This window comes from Passer domesticus, chromosome 8 (genome assembly GCF_036417665.1).
Source record: "Passer domesticus isolate bPasDom1 chromosome 8, bPasDom1.hap1, whole genome shotgun sequence".
NCBI lineage: Eukaryota > Metazoa > Chordata > Aves > Passeriformes > Passeridae > Passer > Passer domesticus.
In genome coordinates, this window is record NC_087481.1 from 56643929 (window position 1) to 56664783 (window position 20855).

The 20855-nt window shown below is 41.4% G+C and overlaps 2 long non-coding RNA genes across 16 annotated transcripts in view; both read left to right on the forward strand.

Annotated features, from left to right (window-relative positions):
- Positions 1–18251, forward strand: part of LOC135306955 (uncharacterized) — a 34059-nt gene extending 15808 nt beyond the window's left edge. For 9 of the 15 annotated variants that reach the window (XR_010367706.1, XR_010367693.1, XR_010367694.1 and 6 more), the window contains 7 exons: positions 853–1244; positions 1357–1578; positions 6454–6659; positions 7773–8129; positions 8290–8464; positions 8766–8861; positions 10011–11033. This is a non-coding gene — a long non-coding RNA (uncharacterized LOC135306955). Of the gene's footprint in view, positions 1–852; positions 1245–1356; positions 1579–6453; positions 6660–7772; positions 8130–8289; positions 8465–8765; positions 8862–10010; positions 11034–11449; positions 11611–12330; positions 12592–16301; positions 16449–17020 lie in introns of those variants that run through there. The other 6 variants (XR_010367700.1, XR_010367695.1, XR_010367702.1 and 3 more) reach the window with 6 other exon arrangements.
- Positions 18252–18327: 76 nt separating this feature from the next.
- LOC135305912 (uncharacterized) overlaps positions 18328–20855 on the forward strand; it is a 46826-nt gene continuing 44298 nt past the window's right edge. The window contains exon 1 of the long non-coding RNA XR_010366903.1: positions 18328–19926. This is a non-coding gene — a long non-coding RNA (uncharacterized LOC135305912). The remainder of the gene's footprint in view (positions 19927–20855) is intronic.

A 20855-nucleotide genomic window follows, 5' to 3' on the forward strand; every position in this document is an offset into this window, starting at 1 on the left:
TGACTGGTCAATACCATCTATTAAAAAACACCAGACAGGTTCCTTAGCTAGATTCCTACATCATTAAACTCTGAGGAAGTTTGGTTGGGGAATTTTGGACTAATTTGATTTTGGAGTTAAGATCCATGAGCTGGGTAAATATGACAAGGTCCGAAGTATGGACCCACTGTCCTGCCAGTGCTGTGTTGTGAATTTCACACATCCTTCCAAATACCACACACTCCAAAGTCCAGCATATCGAACAAGAGGTATGAAATAAATTATACAATATTTAAAAAATTGTGAAGTCTCCTTAAGAAACAGGTCATTGTTCTGTTATTCACATTATGTATTATAATAATCTCATCAAATTCTTTCAATTAGGTGCATAGAGATTTTGAAAAAATATATTTATATAAATATCCTTCTGTACTATGGAACTTCTTGCTACTGAGTTAGGAATTTAATTGTTACCTCTGTTATTAGAAGAGTAAAAGCATCTGAAAGTTAATCTCTGACCTTCCTAAGCTCAAATATGTCTCTAAAATAACAAAGAGTACAGAAGAGTTTTAGAGTATTAGAAAAGTTCATGAATGAAAATGGTTTTCTTTTGCTCATACTTCACATCCCATGGCAACTGAGCATTTATGACTGAAGGAAATCTCAATAATTGTGTAAATTTGCAGTCCTACTTATGAACTTAAGTTGTAGAAAATAAATGCCAAGAATTTGCCACAGTCTGCTCACAGGACCATTTTGTGAAGAAGCAGCTTGGCTTTGCCTAAACCAACTGGAATTCAAACTACAGCAGGAAATGCACAAATACTTTCCAGGACACACTTTAAAAATAACGTGGGTTATTTTTTTCCTTAGGATACTCAGAAATTTCAGCATTCACAAGTCACGAGAACGGGGACAGATGAAGCGTTGGGGATGCAAACTCCCTCAGTCCGTTTTGCCAGACTGGTTCCCTGTTTAACCGTGGAGCAGCCAGGGGATGAACACATTTTCCTGTGGGCTCCCCAGTGTCAGCAGTGGAGCACATTAGTGTCACTTGTGGCTGCAGCGTCCCTGGTGCGGGCGCCTGTCTAATGGACAGTGGTGGGAGCTGCCGACATCAAACCCCTGAGCTGGAGCCCATCAGGCAGCGAGCGGCGGATGTGTCAACTCCGGCTTCTTTGCGGAAAATGTTTCTCCTCGTCTCCAGCCCCGTTGCTCCCACTGAGTGTGCATGCCAGCTTTAGTGCCTGCTCCACTTATTTCAGGTATTTTTGTGTCAACAGCCCGGTAACGGTCTGAAACCATCTCTTTTTTTGCTGACAGTGGTAGGAAATATTCTTCTTTGACCAAATCCTGACTTGCTTCCTTCTTGTTCAGGCAAAACCAGTTGTAAAATCTCTGAGTGGAACAAAGAATTGCACATCCAGCTTGCTTCATGTGAACACTGCAAAAAAATTAGAGATGTGAAGATTTTTTTTAATAATCTGATCCATCATCAGCCTCTAAAGAACAAGAGGAATCCATGTCTTAGAATTTTTAAAGACCAAACAAATAATTTTCCATAACCACAGCATTTTACTTTGGCAAAATGGAGCTAAGGTAATATTTAATTTGCTTATTTACAACATCAAGTAAAATATTCTATTTCTGATTAAAAAAAAAATATATGTTGCTGTTTATTGTGAGAAATATTTGAAATCTCAGTGCTCAGTTCTCAACAGAGCTTCTTGGTGTGTTTCAGAGCCTCACACAGTTAAAATTATTCCATTAGGCTATTAAAGCATGGAATGTGCAACATGCCATCCACCTCAAGGCATTTCTCTGCTCATTTTTATCTTTTTGGATACCTGTAGCTTCCTTTCTGCACAAACATTTTACTGCGAGCGTTCTCTCGGATCTGCCAGTTAACTTCCCCTTGAAGCCCGGTGGCCTTCTCTGCTCTGGTGGTCACTCATCTCGGCCCTCTCAGATCTCAGAAGGGGGTGGCAGCAACACACTGAATGAAATATCAAGCAAATTCCCATCAAATGGCAGCATGACCCCCCCAGGTAACAAGCAGACGTCAGGGGTAAAACCGTTCTGTCCCATGACTCGTCCTTCTCTGTGCGGATGGCGCCAAGGCGTGTTTTCCAACCTAATTCAGAGCAGTTCAGTGCCATCCCTTCCCAGATCCCCGTGTTGGGGTTCTTAATTAGCAATGCAGTGCTAGGTAGGTGATGGGAAAGGAGAGGGGAAGAAACAGCCGGCAGAGAAGAACTGTTTTATTGATGCCGGTAGTCTGGGCTAAAGCACAGCTCCTGCTGCATTTCTTCCAGCAGCGCGAGCTGAATCTTTTCCCTCATTTGATACAGTGACCTCTCAAGTGCATCATTGCCCTGAGGGCTGAGGGCAGTCCAGCAACTGTTAAACCCCTTGGGTTGATAATCTTCTCCCACATTTGCCCTTAACACCAGACATACCACCATTAGCTACAGCTCCACTGGTGCTCATTAGAGCCGATCAATATAGACTAACATAAAGAATGCTGCTGCGCCTTCTGTTATTTTTCAGTTACTGCAAATTTACAGACTTTTCACCTACAATACAAGGCTTTGCTGCTGAGCTATGTAAAAAAGAGGATTTGAGACCTAAAAAAAAAAAAAAAAACCCAGCACTTTTTATTAGATGCCTAAATGTTATTTATCCTGATGCTCAAAATACCTCGTTACTAGAGAGCGGATGGGAGATGTTCTGCACAAAATTCTCTTTGGATTAAGTTGCCATAAAATCACAACTTTTGTAAAATCACAGCAATTGGACTGGCAATCAAAACCAAGCACATATTATTATAAGAAAGTGTTTGAGCCTGCAAAGCCTGTGCAAGTGTTTTGAAGAACTTGGGCTGGTATTTTTAAGCCCACTGGCCACGTCCGTGCTCTTTACAGGTGGACAGGGATTGTGTGGCCAGTTGAAGGTCTATACACTGAAGGCATATATGTAGAGTGGTTCCAGCACTGCAGAGTACCACCAGCAGGTGTTGCCAAAGATCATAGCAAGAACAGCAACAATTAACAAATATATCATTCTTTTCCCATGTTTTAACCCAAAGAGTCTCTCATTGATTGTGATAGGAAACAACAAACAAAATAAATCTACAAAACAAGTCACAAAGATCTACTAACATTTATTAGACATTTCACGGGTAATAATTCACAAGTGTTCAATTCATTGGGAATTCCAAATATTTTTAGTTTTCATTTGCATTTGGCAAAAAGAAGATCAAAAATCTTAATTGGATTTGCCAAATCGCATCGCCATGCAAATATAAAAGTTGAGATTTCTCCTGATTTGTTTAGTCCTTTTGGTCATTCAAATTTTATGATTCTGCTTGGGATATAAAGCAAGGAAAATACAGCATCTGACCAACTTCAGGAAAATATTAATAAGATAGAAAACAAAGATTTTATTCAGTATAAATACAAATATCCCTTATCATGGATAAATCCAGCCACCCTATCAAATAGGATGTTTAAATGGGTATAGAGAACATTAAAAATACTGACAGAACTTTGAATTCCAGTTAATCAAGGATAATAAAGCCTCTTCCATACCAAGTCTTTCCTTATTCCTAGGACTTAAGGCCTCCTGTATCTTACTCAAAATGGTGCCTTAAAGACATCAATGTCACTTGCTGAGTGAAAAAGAATTCTGAGCTCTCTATTTGAGCTGAAAAAGCAGTAAATGTTAAATTTTACCTGTTTTCTTCAACAGCCTTCAAAAACTAAACTTTTGCTATCGTTCTCCACTATTTGAGGGATTAAATATTTCTGTTGAGTGACTTATTTAGTTGGGACTTTTCTGAAGAGCTGGAAGGGTATGAGGATTTCACTTGTGGAACATGGGATTTCTCAAAGTCCATTAAAGCACCTTTAGTTGGAGAATGACACAACTTCTCCAGATGCCTCCTTTGCTTTAGTGGGCCTATTTGCATCTTAGGTATTACTTAGTTTGAGTAATGTGGTAGGACTGAGCCCTTGATGAGAGGCTGATTAATGAAATCCGTTCTGCTGGCTGAGCATAATGGAAAATGTGATTCTGTTGGCTTCTAGGGGCTGAAATTCATCTCCATGCAAACGACACCCATTTTATGGATGTCATAAGCCTCCTACTATCCTTCTGCTTTGATGGGGATTTCATCTGGTGAATGGGAGGGTGGTTGTTACATCCATTAATGTTGCTAAAATGTACCCAGTAAACCCACGGCTTATGACTTTGTCCCAAGCTGGAGTCTTCCCTTCAGGAAGAACTTGGATAAACTTGAGGAAAAATAATCAGTGAATGAAACCTAAAAAGAACCCACAAGCTTTTGGTAACAGCACAACATTTAGAAGAAAACCACCCAAAGAACTTGATTTTTAAACTTTTAGTGAAAGAAAAGTGGCAAAATCTCTTGGGGTATAACTTGATCAGTTAAATCATGGCAGGTAAATTCTAATTTGCATCTTTCTCACTCAGCTTGCTGTTGTCAGTGCCCTTAATTCATACTCCGCTAAATTAACGGCTGTACAATCCCAGTTCTCCTGTTTATTTCCCTGTAAATCTCGTCCTTAAACTTCTGGTCAATTGGCTTTGAGTTTCTTACTTCTCCCATGATGAGGACAGAAAAGAGACGTATTTTCCAAAGCTTTCTTGCAAATTCCCTCCAACTTTTCCAGCATTCACTTTTCCAGGTGTGGGATCCAGGGGGGAGCAGATATTTCAGCACTGGGTTCACAAATCTGGCTGACAGCAGCAATAATTCCTCACCACGCCTCTGGATAATCCATTATTTTCAATAATATCACAACACGGAACCAAGAGCCACTGTCCAATTGAGAGTAATATATTGTATGTTTGGATCAACAGGGAAAGGTTCTTAGGAATTTTCTCTTTGTCAGAGCTGGATATATATATTCCAAACCTTAATTATTGACCAAATTGGCACTTCAAGCAACAATGTCTTTGGCTGTAAATTAGCTGGTTTTAATGGTCTGCAGCAAGGCTTTCAATATCCTCTTTAGTGCCAAGTTTGAATGATGGAACTCACTATATGTGCTGACACTTTTTATTCTTAAACACCTAACGTGCAATCTGTTCCCGGGAGTTTTAAAGGGTAAGATAAAATGTCAAAATTGTTCAAAAGTATCATGTATATTTTTTACTCAGAAAGTTACATACTCAAAACTCTAATCAGTCCACCTGGATTTATGAAATCCCTTGTTATTGTAGCGGTGTGAAAACTGGACTAGAGATAAAGAAAATGGTATTTTTATAGACTGGTCCTTGGAGATGGGGCTGCTCCTCTGTTGTCAATGTAGGCCAAAGTGCCAGTGGGAAGTGCAGTACATGACCTTAGTCAATTAGCAGGGTCTCCTTAATCTCTTGGGATTACTTTGATCTGCAATATCAAGTCTAACACCTTAATGAAATTTTACAGATAGTCACAGAAGACATCCATGTAGTGAAAAAACAATTTCATTTTATACCTAAACTCCTAACACATGCTTAATAATTCCCCAGAAGGGAAATAATAACTATAACCATATTCAACATAAATTTCTCTTTTTTTTTTCACACTGTGTTTATGGCTGAGAAAAACAAGATTATAATAGACAGGACTTTGCTTGTGAAAACAGGAAACAGATCAAGCTGCTGATTCACATTTTTCTTGTGGAAAACATGTTCTTTGTTGCTGTTACATTTTAAATCTCCTGAAATAAGGGTTGTGTGCTAAATCTTAATTGTATTTTTTTGGTGTGTGTGAATACATTTCTGACTTATTCGCAGATATATGAGATTTCATATATATTCAGATAAATCTGAAATATTTATATCAGGTAAATTTCAATATGAAATTTCCATAGCATAGCACTCTCCTTATTTGTCTATTCAACCCTACTTTTTAAAAAATTTGTGCTCATTCAAATCTTGTCACAGGTCTGGACACTTTTGGTAGAGTTACCTGGACAACCTGGCCCAATTTTAATTATTAAATATAATATTTATTATATGAATTTTTGTATAATTATTAAGTAACCTTGTGACAAAAAAATTTTGACTGTGTATTGATTCTGGGTTTTTTGGTCTTCTCTGCTTACTCAGACTATTTCAGCTGCAGGTCTTGCAGGACCCAGCTTGAAGATATACAGAAATGCTGTAGTGGGAATTTATTTTCTGGGAAAAAGCTCCAGGATTCCCCTCTCAGAGGTGGAAATGCTGCATTATTCACACTGTCCTGAGAAGAGGGGAGGGTGCAAAGGATGGGGTTTAATTAGGCCACAGCTTTATTAACTGAATTTATCCTGGAATTATGCAGTGATAACTCACTGTGGTCACTTCTTTCCTTCCTGGTGGTTTGTGCCACCACCAATCCCACCCTTCTGGGTGACCCTTGGGGGTGGGTGGAGCATGCCAAGGTTTGACCTTCTCCTTTCTGCTGCTTCTTGCCTTCTCCAGCCCTGAAGACCCAGCAGGTTCCTCTCTGCAGTCTCCAGTGCATCCTGCACCATTGGGGGAGAAGGTCCTGCCTGCGTCCTCATCTCCAGCTTCCCTGCAAAATCCCAAACAGGCTTCAGCTGGGAATTACATGATCATTTTGGATACCTGGTGGTGAAAAAGCAGAGGAGAAACCTCTCCAGCTGCTGTGGTTATGATTTTAGGAGGTACCCAGGGATGCTGTGGGACAATGGGGTGGTGGCAGCTCTTCTCTGCCCCCTGCAGTGCCAATCCACATGGGAAAGGTCTTGGGCAGAAGAGGGAGCTTTCTATACTCCCTGCAGACATGCAGGAACCCATTGGAGCTGATTGGATGCTTCCTAGGAGGAAAACAAAGTGGATATGGTCATTTCTGCTGTAATCACAACCTGAAAATTGCAGCATTTCATTCTCTGCTCTTGATGCTCCCAGGGCAACCACTTTGTTTACCCAAGGCATTTCACCAAAATCACTTTTTTCCTTGGGATCTGACCTCTGGTCCTGAGGCATAACACGAGCTGGATTTAAAGTGGGGTTTTGCCAGAGTGAGGTTTCACCATGGCAGCTCAAGAATTCACATAATCATAGAATAATAGGATCTTAGCTTAATTTGGGTTGGGAAGGACCTTAAAATTCACCTGTCACAGGCAGGGAACTTTCCACTAGACCAGGTCTCTCCAAGCCCCATCCAACCTGGCCTTGGACACACCACGTTTCTGATGCTCCACATGGAGAATTTACCAATCCACAATTAGGTTTGATTAGGGGAACCGGAGATGTTCAAGAGAGCTCTCTTATAAATTGCTTTTTGCAATCAAATTAAGGTTTATTGCTGAGTGTCTCGTGGTTTGCACCAGCTCTGCTTTGCAGTTTTATCCCTTGTTTTGCCCCTTGTCCTTCTATGGCCAAATAGCAAAATGAAATCAGCACTCCCTGTAGGTCCCACGAGTGAGATTTCAGTGTGCAGAATTCAAGGGACAATCCCCACAGCATTTCCTGGGTTTAAATGCATTCAGTAAGTGTAAAAACCTTTTAAAATGGAGCAGGGCTGTAAAAATTGGCTCTGTACCCACTGCCCCAATTAACACATGATGGATACTTGTGGCTGTTCCGCTATGCTCTCCTCTGGAATCTGCTCCCCACAACCATAAAATGCCTTCCACGAGGCAGAGCAGGCACCAGCTTTGTCTTCATGCACATCTGTTGCATTTTTTAAAGGTAAAAATAAAGTCTGAATTTTTAAAATCTCAGTTTTAATAATGCATGAAAAAGTGGAGCAGCTCTGCTTCATTTCCATCCAGGTCTCATCTTGCATCTCTTTCACCACTGCCAAATATTCCCAAAGTAGTTTCTATCCCCTCTGTCATTCCAACTGCAGTGATGAGCTCCTGGAGACCAAGGTGAGCAGTGCCAAATCCTGGCATCCATCTCAGAATCCTGGTTTGGGTTGGAAGAGACCATAAAAACAATTTAATTCCACCCTTGCCGTGGGTAGGGCCACCTTCCACTGTCCCAGGCTGCTCCAAGTCCCAGCGTCCAACCTGGCCTTGGACACTTCCAGGGACGGGGCAGACCTTTTTTGGTCTTCATTTTTCACAGATATTCCTGTGAAGGAAACCTCTAAGACGAATTCTCATCAAAATATGGATTTGAAACAGGTGTGTGAAAAAGCAATAGTGATTATCTCACTAATAAGTTTGTTTTTAGCTAATTTAGCAATTACAACTTGAAAATGTAAATTGTTTTGACCAGTCTATTTTTTTTAATCAAGGGATTCATAGATTTATCTTATTAATGTTATTTGCCTTGTATTTCTAGGCTTCAAATGAGTATCTAACTATGTGTGAGGTCTCACCAACATAAAGACTGAGGAAGTTCTTCCTCAGGATTTTTACATTTGAACAAGGAGTGAAGGGAAAGGGTGGGAGAGCGAGGAAACAACACTATGCCTGTTTTACCAGCAAATAATTAAGTGTTTTAAAGATGAATTTAGGTAAAAAATATAAATTAGCCCTGATATTTGAACCCCTATTCACTGTTTTAAGCTTAATATCACACTTCAGAAGTGATTTTGCTGATACAGATAAAGAAAAATATGGTTGTCCCCCTGCCCAGAGAGCTGCTGCAGCTTTAATTCCTCTTCTAGGGTACATGATGAGACCCAGATGGGAGAAGGCAAAACTCTCCTTAATGGCAGCTGATGTTTTCCTGGATGGAGCCAAATCGGAGCAGACAGCAAAGATCCTTATCTTAGCATGGGAATCCTGACAGCAGAATATTTCTCTTGATTTCAGGATTATTTTGTTATGGACTACAAAACCACACTCCAAAAATAACTCAGATCCATGTGTTTGCTGATGCCTGTGTGCTCCCCCATCCTCCTTGCACAGGTAAGTCCCAAATGCATTTTTAATTTAAAATAGTCTCATATAACAATAAGAAAGCTTTCAAATCTAAATATGTGACATTGCTGCATACAGGATTAAAAAATCTATATTCATTGTGGAGGGGGGAAAAAAAAGAAAATATTACAAAAGACCAAAAGCTCTAGGGTTCAAGCTAATTTTTCATCTTTTCCATGGGGAAAAACACTGGTAAATGTTAAGAAACACCCTTCAAGAACCTTTAATTTGTTTTTCACTCTCCGAGATATAGATTTTCTCCTTCCCATTTAAGTAAAAAAAAATTTCCTGTGGGTTTTTAGAGTCATTTGAGAAAATATATATATATATTTGTATATTATTCCTTGCTTTCTAGCATAGCTTTGATTATGCTGTCAGAGCAGACTAAGCAGAATTTGAGTTGTAGCCAGGTCCACTCATTTTTTTATCTGCTGAGGAGGATTTTCCTGTAGATCACACAAATCACTTGCAGGATCAGCTCCTCACTCCAAAATCTTGGTTTCGTTGGTCAGTGGCAAATGGATCAGGATCACTCAGCACAGATCATTATGTTGCCATAAATATCCAATATTTTGAAGTTATTGGCAATAAGATTAGGTCATTTTATTTTTATTTTATGCTGTGATGTTGCACTTCTTCAATTGGTTTTGCTGCTGTTGAGTTCAAGCAGATATGAATGGATCCAGCCCTGTTTATCAGCAAAATGCAGGAAAAAACATTGGAATTGGAGCTTTAGTCTGTGTTTTTGTGTGGTCCTAAATTAATAAATGTCTGAATATGCTTTTATAGGCACACAAATATATATTTATAATGTCTATAAAAACATATAAATATGGATGTGATTGTATGTGTGTGCATAAGCTCTGTGTAATGAGGGAATATATTAATAATACCAAAGATTTAAGTAAATTTATAATACTTTGCCTTTCCTAAATTGATAACTTCAAAGTCATTAATTAAATTTATTAATATAAATTAATCAAATGTATCTTCAGAAAGGCAGAAGTCTTGGCCTCCACATTAATTAGTTCCACTTGGATTTTAAGAAGTTGACCTGGCTTTGTTTTTTTGGACTTAACCACACAAGCATTTGCAGGTGTGTGAGAAAATCAGCTTTACATTTATTATTCTCCTCAGTCCATGGTTATATCTGGAAATTCACCCCCTAAATGCTGGGATCTTGAGTGGGAATTACCCTGTCCAGTGGTCACTTCCAAGAGTCAAGCAAGGCATAAAGAAGATTTAAGCAGCACAAAAGGTTTGTGTGGACATCCTGTTCCATTGCTGGTGTGGGCTGGAGCGAGCTGGGAAGGCAAGATCCAAATTTCTAGTAGATAATCTTCCAGCAGGACTGTTCATATCCATGACTCTGGATATCTCACCCCGTCAAGAGCAGCTAAAAACACTCAAGAATATAAAGTGCAGCAGTTGTTGCAAAAGTTTGCTCATGGTAGTTCCAAACCATGCTGTAAGCCCTGAGCATGACATGACAAAGCCAAGCCTGGATATTTTTCCATTCATTTTCTTCAATGCATTTTTAGATAGTTGGGGTTTGAGTTGGGAGAGCCATTTTTATAAATCCTCATTATAATTTGAATAGAGATTTTTTGAAAGGGTTTTAAAATGACAAGGAAAAAAAACCGTCAACCAAGAACTTTGTCTTCATGCCTGAAATGGTGCCATCAGTGAAGTCAGTGGCAAAAGTATGGATGTCAAGAGTTGCAGGATTTGACCTCTGGGCTTTGGAGCTGAGCTGGCAAGAAAGAATAAATAAATCCTGCAAAATGATATATGAACTTTACAATCTGTGCCTCACGTCTTAGGCAGGCTATACAATAAAATATCCTAAAAATCTAGTCCTGGCTTTTTCTATCGAGCTAATTTGTAGTCAAGAGAGCTTAGTTCATGTTCTTGAACATGCTGAATAAGCTGAGAGGTAAAAAATTATCAGCAGTGTGTATTTTAAGGACTTGGACCAAACCCTTTCAATGTCAAACTGCACTGGATCAAACTCAAACGTGCTCATCAATTAAAACCCAGGTTTCTTCAAAATTTGGCCTTATTTTGCTTTTTGCATGGTTTTGAGTAATACCAAATCTGTATCTTTCAGAAGATCTTTCAGAATGCATTATTTGGTTTTATTATCAAAAATAACCAGTAAAAAAAATATGTACCTACAGAAAAATTAACAAGATTTGTTTGATGAAAACAGAAATGAAATAGAATATAATAGAAATAGAAAAAAAAATTGAAAAATAGAAGTAGAAATAGAAAAAAATTGAGGCTAAATTGGCTTAATTGAAAAAATTCAGTGAGTGACAAGGGGTGATAATGCCCCAAACCATTGCAAACCATCCCTGCATCCTCCCAGTTGTGTTAAAATCGATCCTGTCCATCCAAGGCAGTTTGTGGAAACCCTTTTCCCAAGCAGTTGTTTCATCTGCTTGTTTATCCCAAGCCTCCCTGGGTGTGAGTGTTCTGTGGATGGCTGGCTCCCAGTGCTCTTCCCACATTTAGCTCCCTGCTGACAGGTATTAGAAACTCTCCTGTCCTCAAATTTTGTGTATTCTGGTCAGAGGAGCTGTCTGCTAACGGGGCAGCGAGGGACCAAACCCAGCCACGTCTGGAGGGCTCGTTTTGCCATTCCTGAATTCCAGCAGCATTCCCAAGGAAGTCACCCTGTGGTTCGTCTGCTCTGCTCCTCCTTCATGTACTCAACAACAAAACACGGGGGAAGGTTTGGATCCAGCTTGGAAGAAGTAATTGGTAGTGGGGAAAGAAAAATGCTGATGTTGGGTTAACCCCCAAATTGCTGCAGAGGGAAAAATGCCAAAAAGTGCATCCCCTGGATCTTGGAAATGCAAGTGCTGGAGGGCCCTTAGAGTTATCCCAGAATCCTGGAATGGGTTGGGTTGGAAGCCTCTGAGTTAGAACAAGCTCTGGGTCTGCACCAGAGGCTGGGGTGAAGGGGAGGGAATTGCTGCCCTCAGGGAAACCGGAGCAGCCTTTAAATGCCCTGCATCTCTCTGCACTGCAAGACACAAGAGATGATGGAATCATAGAATGCTTTGGGTTAGAAGGGATTTTAAAGCTCATCCAGTGCCACCCCTGCCATGGCAGGGACACCTTCCCCTGTCCCAGGTGCTCCCAGCCCCAGTGTCCAGCCTGGCCTTGGGCACTGCCAGGGATCCTGGGGCAGCCCCAGCTGCTCTGGGCACCCTGTGCCAGGGCTGCCCTCCCTGCCAGGGAACAGTTCCTAATTCCCAATATCCCATCGAGACCTACCTCTGGCAGGAAGCCATTCCCCTGTGTCCTGTCCCTCCATCCCTTGGCTAATAAAAGACTTTTTAAAAGGATGAAATCCTGGGAAGATTTCACTCATAACTAATTTTTGATAGCTGCAGTAATTCAAACAGGTACTGAGTCAGCAAAACTTTATAATTTTTGGTGCTCACAGGGTCAGTCCTGATGATCATTCTTGGCCTTAAAACCTATGGACTATCCTATCCTGCTGGAAAATCCTGGTATGCAGCACTATTTCTTCATGCCAGGAGGGTTCTTCCTTCCCCTCAGCCCACTCCCGTGTCCCATCTGGGCAACTCCGCACCAAACCCTGCAAGTGCACCAGAGCTGAAATGAGGGAATGGAAAGGAAGTTCTTTGGCAGGAAACCTCCTCACATGAAAGGCTTTGGGATGGCTCTGGAGGCACGTAGGGAGGTGAGTGGCTGCAAGGCCAGGGGCTGTGCCAGGCCCAGCATTCCCCCAGTACCTCCCAGTTTAAACCCAGCTGACACAGCCCTTGGGCTGCAGCAGCATCCCAGCCCCGCTGTGACACCCAGAGAACATTTCCTGGCATTCACCTTTTTTATTCAGTTGGCCACTACTTTTTTATGTCCCCAGAAGCAAAACTGGCCCCCAGACAAATCTGTGGCAGGATACCAAAGCCAGGAACATTAAAAGGAGCAAAAGAAAAGCCAAATTGCTTGTGGAAATCAAGATTGCTTGCATTTTCTTTTGCCATGGGAAGGCAGAGCTTTCCATGCTGCAAGTGATTCTTGGTTTAAGGACAAAAAATTCAAAGATTGCCAGAAATAGGGTCTGTGGACAGAAATTTTTATTCTATTATTATATTTTTAAACAGCTCCAATTGTAAAAGTGCATCCCTGGAAGGTGGAGAAAGGCTTCCAAAGTTCACTGACTTCCCAACCCTGACAAGGATTCTCCTGATAATGGCACAGCAGGTCCACAGTGGCAAAGCCTAATTGACAAAGATCAAAATCTAATTTGGATAACACCAGGAGCCGAGGGGGTCATGCTCCAAATAGTGCTTGAGCCACAACCAGCCGTGTTTGTCATTTCACGGGGAAAATGCAAAAAAGATCATTCCAGGTCCCCAAATGAGGGAGATGCCAATAATATTGAAAAGCAGACGCAGGAAGAAGCCTTGCTCCTGAGGGTGCAATTACCGGGGCTGTGATGTGAAATGATAAAAAAATATTAAGTAGATTTTAATGTTGTAACAAAGGGTGGCCCTGCACTGGGCATAGGGATAGGGGAGGAAGATCCTTGGGGCACCCAGATGAAAAATAATACAAGTGTAGCTATTAGCAGAGCACTTCATGCCAGTGAAATTCCTCTTTGGGAGGAATATTTCCTTACCTGGAATTTAGGTCACTTTTCCTCGGAAGAAGCAGTTGTTATTATTATCTATTAATTCCTTGAAAGGAATTAGACTAACCTGATCTGTGGCTTGAAATTAAAAAAAAAAAAGGCAAAAAAAAAAAAAAAGGCAAAAATAAAACCCCAAAACCATCTGCTGAGGGGGTTTTGTAAGATTTTTCCATGTTTTCTGGGGTCTGGGGTATTTCAGTAGCTGTGCTGTGTACTCTGGATCCCAACTCTGATAAACCAGGTTAGGATAACTGAAGGAAGGAAATCCTGATATTCACAGAGAATTCCTGAGGTGTTTTATGTGTATTTCCACCCCCAAAATTAAAAATTGAACACAAAATCCTATAGGATTTCTTTTTATCTTCAGTGTAGTTTGCTGGCAAAAAAGAGAAATTTTAGGTAAATTTTGAGCCCTCCTTACAATTTCTAATGATTAAATGCATTATTTTACTCATCCATTTACTCTCTTTCAGCTTCTGTGGGATTTTACTCACTCCTCACTTTTGCCTGTGAGTTGTGTTTCATTTTCCCATTTAAAATTTGCGAATTACAGCAGAAGAGAAAAAATTTCAAGACCTTCCTCTGCATTGGGACTGAATTAATGTAGGTGCAAATGGCCTTTGGGACTGTGATAGTCATTGGAAAATGTACAGTAAAAAGTTTTATAAAAGAGATTTTAATGAAAACAAAGGAAAATTATTCCATAATGGACAGTGGGAAGGAAGGTGCTTGGAGGAAAATTGGGGCTGAGATGAGAGACAACGTGGGGTTGGGGTGGTGATCTGTTTCTGTTCCATTTTAAGTTTATTTGGATTTAATGTGATTTATTAAAGGGGTTTAGGTGACTTAGGAGCATGAGCTCCATTGACTCAGCTTTTCAAGCACAGAGAGAAGCTCAAAGCCCAAATCTTGGCGCTTTGTCCTCCTGAGCAGCTCAGGTGCTCCAGAAAACACAACCTCATTCTACCCCGTTATAGGAAAAACAAACACTAATCCTATGAATTACAGCCACAAGGCTCCTGCACCCACTCTGGCAGCACAGAACTATGTAGAGGAGAGCTGAAGGGCTGCAGGGAGCTGACTCCTCCTGCCTCTGGCTGGCACTGCCAATTTTGGTGCTGCTTCATTGCCTCAGCCGTTCGGCAAAGCTCCTGTAAAGGCTCCAAGGCCACTCCACAGAAGCCTTTGAGAACAAAAATTGCTCAGCACATGGGTTTGGCACATTCAGCAGCCCAGGTCCAGCACAGAGGGAGCAGAAAATGCTCCTCACCCTGCCTGCTCCTGGGCAGGGGTTACAGCTGCTGATGGAAAAATGGCAGCGCAGCTGCCTGGGCACCAACCCATTCCAGGGATGGCTTTTCCTTGTGCTGGAGTAAAGAAACCAAGGAAAAGTGGAGTTTTAGGTCTAACTTTTCATGATCTCTGCATTTTTTCCTCGCTGGTTTCTCACTGGAGGGTGATGGTCTACATGGCCCAGGTTAGTGAGAGGTGGGAGGTGGATTCTCAGCGTGATCTACAGCTTGTCGTGCTTGTCAGGGCACTGGTGAGACATAAAGATCCTTTTCATGACAAAAAAATGAATGATTTTTATATCCTCAGAGGTGAAATCAAACCAATCCCATTAATTTCAATTAAAATGTTACCTGTCTCCAGCTATCTCCTTTTTTTGCTTGCCCTCAAAGACTGTTTAGGGATGGGAAAAATGAAATATTAATGCATTCTATAAATAATATGTGTGAAGTCCACGGGGACACAGAACCCCCACATCATTAGTTAAATTGATCTTCCTCTTAGATTTTGCAGGAAATCAGGGGGTTTTGTGGCTTAGCTTTCAGGAAAAGTGGTCAAACCTGGGTCCAGACTGCAGCAAAAATGGAGCTTTTTGCTGCTGCTCCTTTCTTCTGGACGTTTTAGACATTGGACAATGTCACAAGTTTCAGGAGAGGTGCCACTAACTTGTACGCATGCAATGAATTCCACTATGGAATTTCCAGGAGTAAGGAAAAGGAGATTGTGACTTTTAAGAAAGAATAATTATCAAAACACAGTTTGTTTCTGCTGCAGGTAATTCCCTGCATGGTGTGGTTATAAGGAACTTCCTGTAATTCACAGAACCACAGATTGGTTTGGGTTGAAGAGACATTAAGATCATCCAGTTCCAATCCCTCTGCTGAGGGGTCTGCTCTCCAAAGGCAATTTTTTGTGGAATTCTGGCAGACATTTTAAACACCTGTGACCATCACAGGGTGAGAACGGCTTTGAACAAAGCAGGAGCTTCACCTGCTGCAGCTCCCTCTTGGAAATAAAGCACAGTGTGGTTCCTTCCTCCTTCCCTGGAATGCAGCAGAGGAGCCTTTTCCTTTTATTTTTATTTTTGTGTGCGTGTAATAACACAAAGTCACTGCATGAGCAAGCAGCAATGTTTATTAATAGAGATCTCCAATTTTGGAGTCTTTGGTAAATTGAGAACACACTGAGAAAGAATCTTATCGCTCGAATCGTAGGAAATCCATTTCCAAGTTGTCTGTTTTTCATCAAATTAAAATTAGTTTCATGGGAATATGAGGAGGTTTTTATAATTAGATAATGGAAATTTGCCTAGGTTATCTTCCACTTATTTGGATGGAACATAAATAACAGGAATGTCACGTCATGCCAGTGTTTACTCATCTAACTCAGCACAAATCCTGGGTCAAGCAAAAAAGATTTGGAAACATTTCAGTGCTTGTTGCTTAGAGACCAATTTTTAACCACAGGAAGGATTTCACTGGAATCCATGGCTGCAGAGTGGAAAACCTGAAAATTGATGATTTTTGGAAGGGACCTCAAGGACCATCTGGTTCCAACTCCCCAGCCATGAGCAGGGGCATCTTCTACCAGACCAGGCTGCTCCAAGCCCTCAGGTGAAACATTCCCAAGAGTTATCCATCAACTCAGAATGGTGTTCCCATTCCCCATCCCATGGAGAGGTGGGATGGGGGATTATTTGGACATATTTCTCATTTTCAATCAAACCTCGTCAGTAATTAGTACACTTGGCTTTTGAATTTTTTTTTTAAAAATAGCTATTATAATCATCTCTGCTTTCTCACCTCTCCGCTCCTGTATTGAATATTGAATCCATATGGTTTAGGTGAAAATTCCTGAGGTTTGGAGCCAATTCCAGTGGGGTATTGGCAACAACTGGTGCTGGTGACCCTCTCCTTGCAGGCTATGGTGTAATGGAGACAAAATATGACATCACATCCCTTCCAGAAAACTGTGTGTCAAATCCCAATTATTCCAACTGGTTTCCTCCTCAGACATTCAAAAGTCCATTTTTAATTTCATTTTCAATATTTTCATTTCATTTTTGAGATCATTTTTCCATCTCTCACACGTGAAATCTAAATCAATTAAAATCAAATTTCCAGTTAGCACATGTTCCCACCAGGCATAGCTCTTCAAGGATGTTTGTGTGACCATTTCTTTCCAGGTGCACTGGATTCATTGCCTGAAAACTAGGAAATATCCTGATAGAAGGCTTTCCTCCTGAAAATGGCTGAGAGCTGGAATTCATACAGGGGAATCTTGCAGATCACAACCAAGCCCTTCAGCTCTTTAAATAAAGGGGGAAAATTCTGCATCAGTGACTGAAGAAACACTTAAATTAAAGAAACCAGGGAAAGAGCATGTCCTGCATCATCATTTTCAGAGGAGCTGGAAATAAACATGTATAACCAGATTTTAGAGAATATTCAACACCAGCCTGTTCATGCTGGGAAGACTGAAGAGCTTCCCCACAGGTTTTACATAGTGGGAGCTGTAATTTCTTTTTTATCCCTATATCAAGTGTCAGGCTTTTATATATTAATCGCTGATTGGTTTTGTCTTCCTTTAAGAAATGCAATCCCTGCAAACACATCATCCCTCGGTGCTCTCTGCACATGGAGAATGCAAAACCACCTCGATAAAGCATTACTGCACTGCTGAAATCAGCCAGGGTACAGCTCTCACTGCCCCTTTGTGAATCTCAAAAATGAATATATTCCATAAGCTTCCCTCTCTTCCCCTTCTCCACGTTTTCATTATTTTTTCCCCTTGCCCTAAATTCCATGTGCTTACCCTCTGGGTATAGGATTAGTGAGAGAAGTTTAAAATTCACACGTATGGGCAGAGAATGTCCCACCCCAGGTCCAGGTGATGATCCTAAGGATCCCAGCCAGGAGATGCTGCAGGGAGCTGGTGGCACTTGCTGCATTGTGACATCTCATTGTGTCCTAGTCCTTGGCACCAGCCTGAAGATCAAGGAATCACAAAATACCCTGAGTATGAAGGGACCCACAGGGATTGTCAGAGCAGCTCCTGGCCCTGCAGAGACCCCCCAAAATCCACCCTGGGCATCCCTGGCAGTGCTGTCCAAATTCTTCTGGAGCCTTGGGGCCGTGCCCGTTCCCTGGGGAGCCTGGGCAGTGCCAGCACCCTCTGGGGATGAACCTTTCCTGATATCCAACCTAACCCCCCCTGACACAGCTCCAGCTGTTCCCTTGGATCACCAGAGAGCAGAGATCCATGTCTTCCCCTCAGGAGAAATTGTAACTGCACCGAGCTCTGCCCTCAGCCTCCTCTCCTCCAGCTGAACATTCCAGGTGCCCTCAGCTGCTCCTCACACGGCTTCTCCTCAAGGCCCTTCCCCATCCTCCTGGCTCCTTTGGACACTCTCCAACAGTTTAATGTCTTTTTTACATTATAGCACCCAAAACTACCTCAGAACTCGAGGTGAGGCTGCCCCAGTCCAGAGCAGAGCAGGACAATCCCTTCTGTTCCCCCGTGCTGCTGGGCCTGGTGCCACAGGACAGGGAGGTCCCCTCTTGTTGTAATTGAGACAGTCACACACACCATTTTCAGAAGGCTTCAAACTGGTTTTATTCTGGCATGCATGCTTTTTATACATTCTTACAAAAATTTACGCTTTACTTATTGGTCAGGAAAGACAAAGTGCTCATCGGAACGGGCAGGTGGGGGTTTCTCTTATTTATCCTTCTTTATTCCTTGGTTCCTGTGTCAATGACCATTCTTTCAGGAGTGAACATGGATCCTCGTATCAAACTTCTCCTGGCTCACAGAAATTGCTGTGAGACATCTTCCACACCCTCTTGCTCCAGGGCACTGCTGAACTCAGATCCAGCTTTCCTTCAGCCAGGACCCCCAGGTCCCTTTTAGCTGGCACTGCTTTCCAGCCCCTCATTCCCAGTCCATCCATAAATCCAGGCGTGTCCCCGCTGGGTGCAGAATCCAGCACTTTTCCTTTTTGAACTTCACCTGGTCGGTGATTTTTCATCCCTCTGATTTGTTGAGGTCTCTCTGCAGGACCTCCCTGCCCTGCAGGGAGCCAACATCTCCTGCCAGGTTTATATCATCCTCCCTCTTGCCAAAATCCCCCTGGAAAACTGCTCCCTTTCTCCTTGCTGCCTTGGGAGACTTCCAGGGCGTTGTGCTCCCTGTCACGATGGACTCGTGATCATCCTGGAGCAAAACTCCTCCAGGATGTTCCCCTTGCACTCCTGTTTTGTGGCTTCCCAAGTTTTCTCTGGAAGAGCAGGAGCAGGATTATTTGCAGCCGCGGCAGAAAGGTGCACAGCTGTCATCTCCCAAGAAATTACAATTATCTCTTCCGTAATTAGGACAAGTTTGGCTGAGACTCTGAGTCACTGGGAAGTTTAGTTCTGTCGTTTAGCCCAGAATAGCTCTGTGGTTCCATAAATGTTTTCCCTGCAGACTAAACCTTGAATTTATGATGAAGGTTAAATCACTCCCACTCCTGAAGGAACAGAGGAGGTGGGAGGGTTTTATTGGGTGGTTTTCCAGGGATTGGACACGAAAACATCTGGTAAATGACCAGGTAAAAGAGAAATATGTGTAAAAAAACCCCCAAAAACCAAAAACAACAACAACAACAACAACAACAACAACAACAAAAAACAACCAAAAAAAACACCACCAAACCCAAAACAAAACAAAAAACCTCATTTTGCAAAAAATAGTAAAGCGTGGGATTTTTCAATTTTTTTAAAAAATTTCAGTGTGAGCTTCCAAAGCATAAATTAATAATTAAATACATTTAACCTCGGGTGGATTTTCTTTGGAGTTTTATTACACAGACCAGAAATTCCTGCGGATGACTTGGTGGGAAAACTGGTAACATACTTAACATGCCAGGCCGAGGTGCACAGCACTTTAAGCAGAGGGGTAGAACCTTCTCATTACCTTAACTGATTAGGAGTGTGAAGTAGAATCTGCCTTAATTAGTGACAACAAGCTCTTGACTAGTGGAAAAACACCCCCAAGTATGGGGTGTGAAGAGCTGTTGTTGTCAGGGAGAAAGAATCCTCAATGCCAGAGGTAAGGAAGGAAATATTTGCTGCTTCTCTTGCTCTTTTCATTGGCTGACAACTAAAACAGAATTTCAGTGGGAAAGAATATGAGATTTCTACCAAAAAAATTAACATTTGGGTTGTGGCTATACAAAATAGGATACGACTAAGGTTAAATTTTTACTTGCTTGGGAATCAGAGTGGTCTCCTGCATGTGTGTGTTGGATTTTGAGTCAATTTGCTGTAAGGTTTTTATTTATTCTTCTGTTTTGAAGCTATTATAATTGCTCTATGACACACTAAGTGAGAAAAAAAAATCAGTAAAAATTCTGATGTCTCCTTTTTTTCCCTGCTTATAGCTAAAAAGCAAGTTATGTTGGTTTGGAGATATTCAAAAATTTGTTTCAGGTAGTTTTGCTGGTAAATCTGAAGGTTTATGTGCTCATGAAGAAAATCTAAAATAGGTTTTTGGCTGGAAAGAGGGAAAACTTCACTAAGAAAGATGACCAAGGTGTGGTTTGTGTGTGCTCCTGGGGAGAAATGTCTTTCTAGAACCCACCTGGCTCTTTTGTTTTGGTTCAAAACTTCCCCCTGCTAAAGCTTGGCTTGTTTTAGGAGCTGCTGGTGAACAGAAAATTTAACTTGGGAAAGAATAATTGAAGTTTATGATGGTTCATGTGCTCAGTGTGATGAACAAATCAAAGACTTGGTGAATTTTTTTTGGCGAAGGGAGAAACAAAGTCACAAATTATACCATAACTAAAGGAGAAATCTATATTATTTATAGCTTTTTATGTCATTCCAGAGATACAGAGAGACAGCTTCAAAAAATAAACTTATAAAGAAAAGGAATTAACACCTCTCAAAAAAATTGTTACATCACATCTGAGCTCTTCTATTTCTGTTGTGCCATTCATTGGTGAAAAACACAGGGAAAGGTGCTGGAAGGGAGGCACT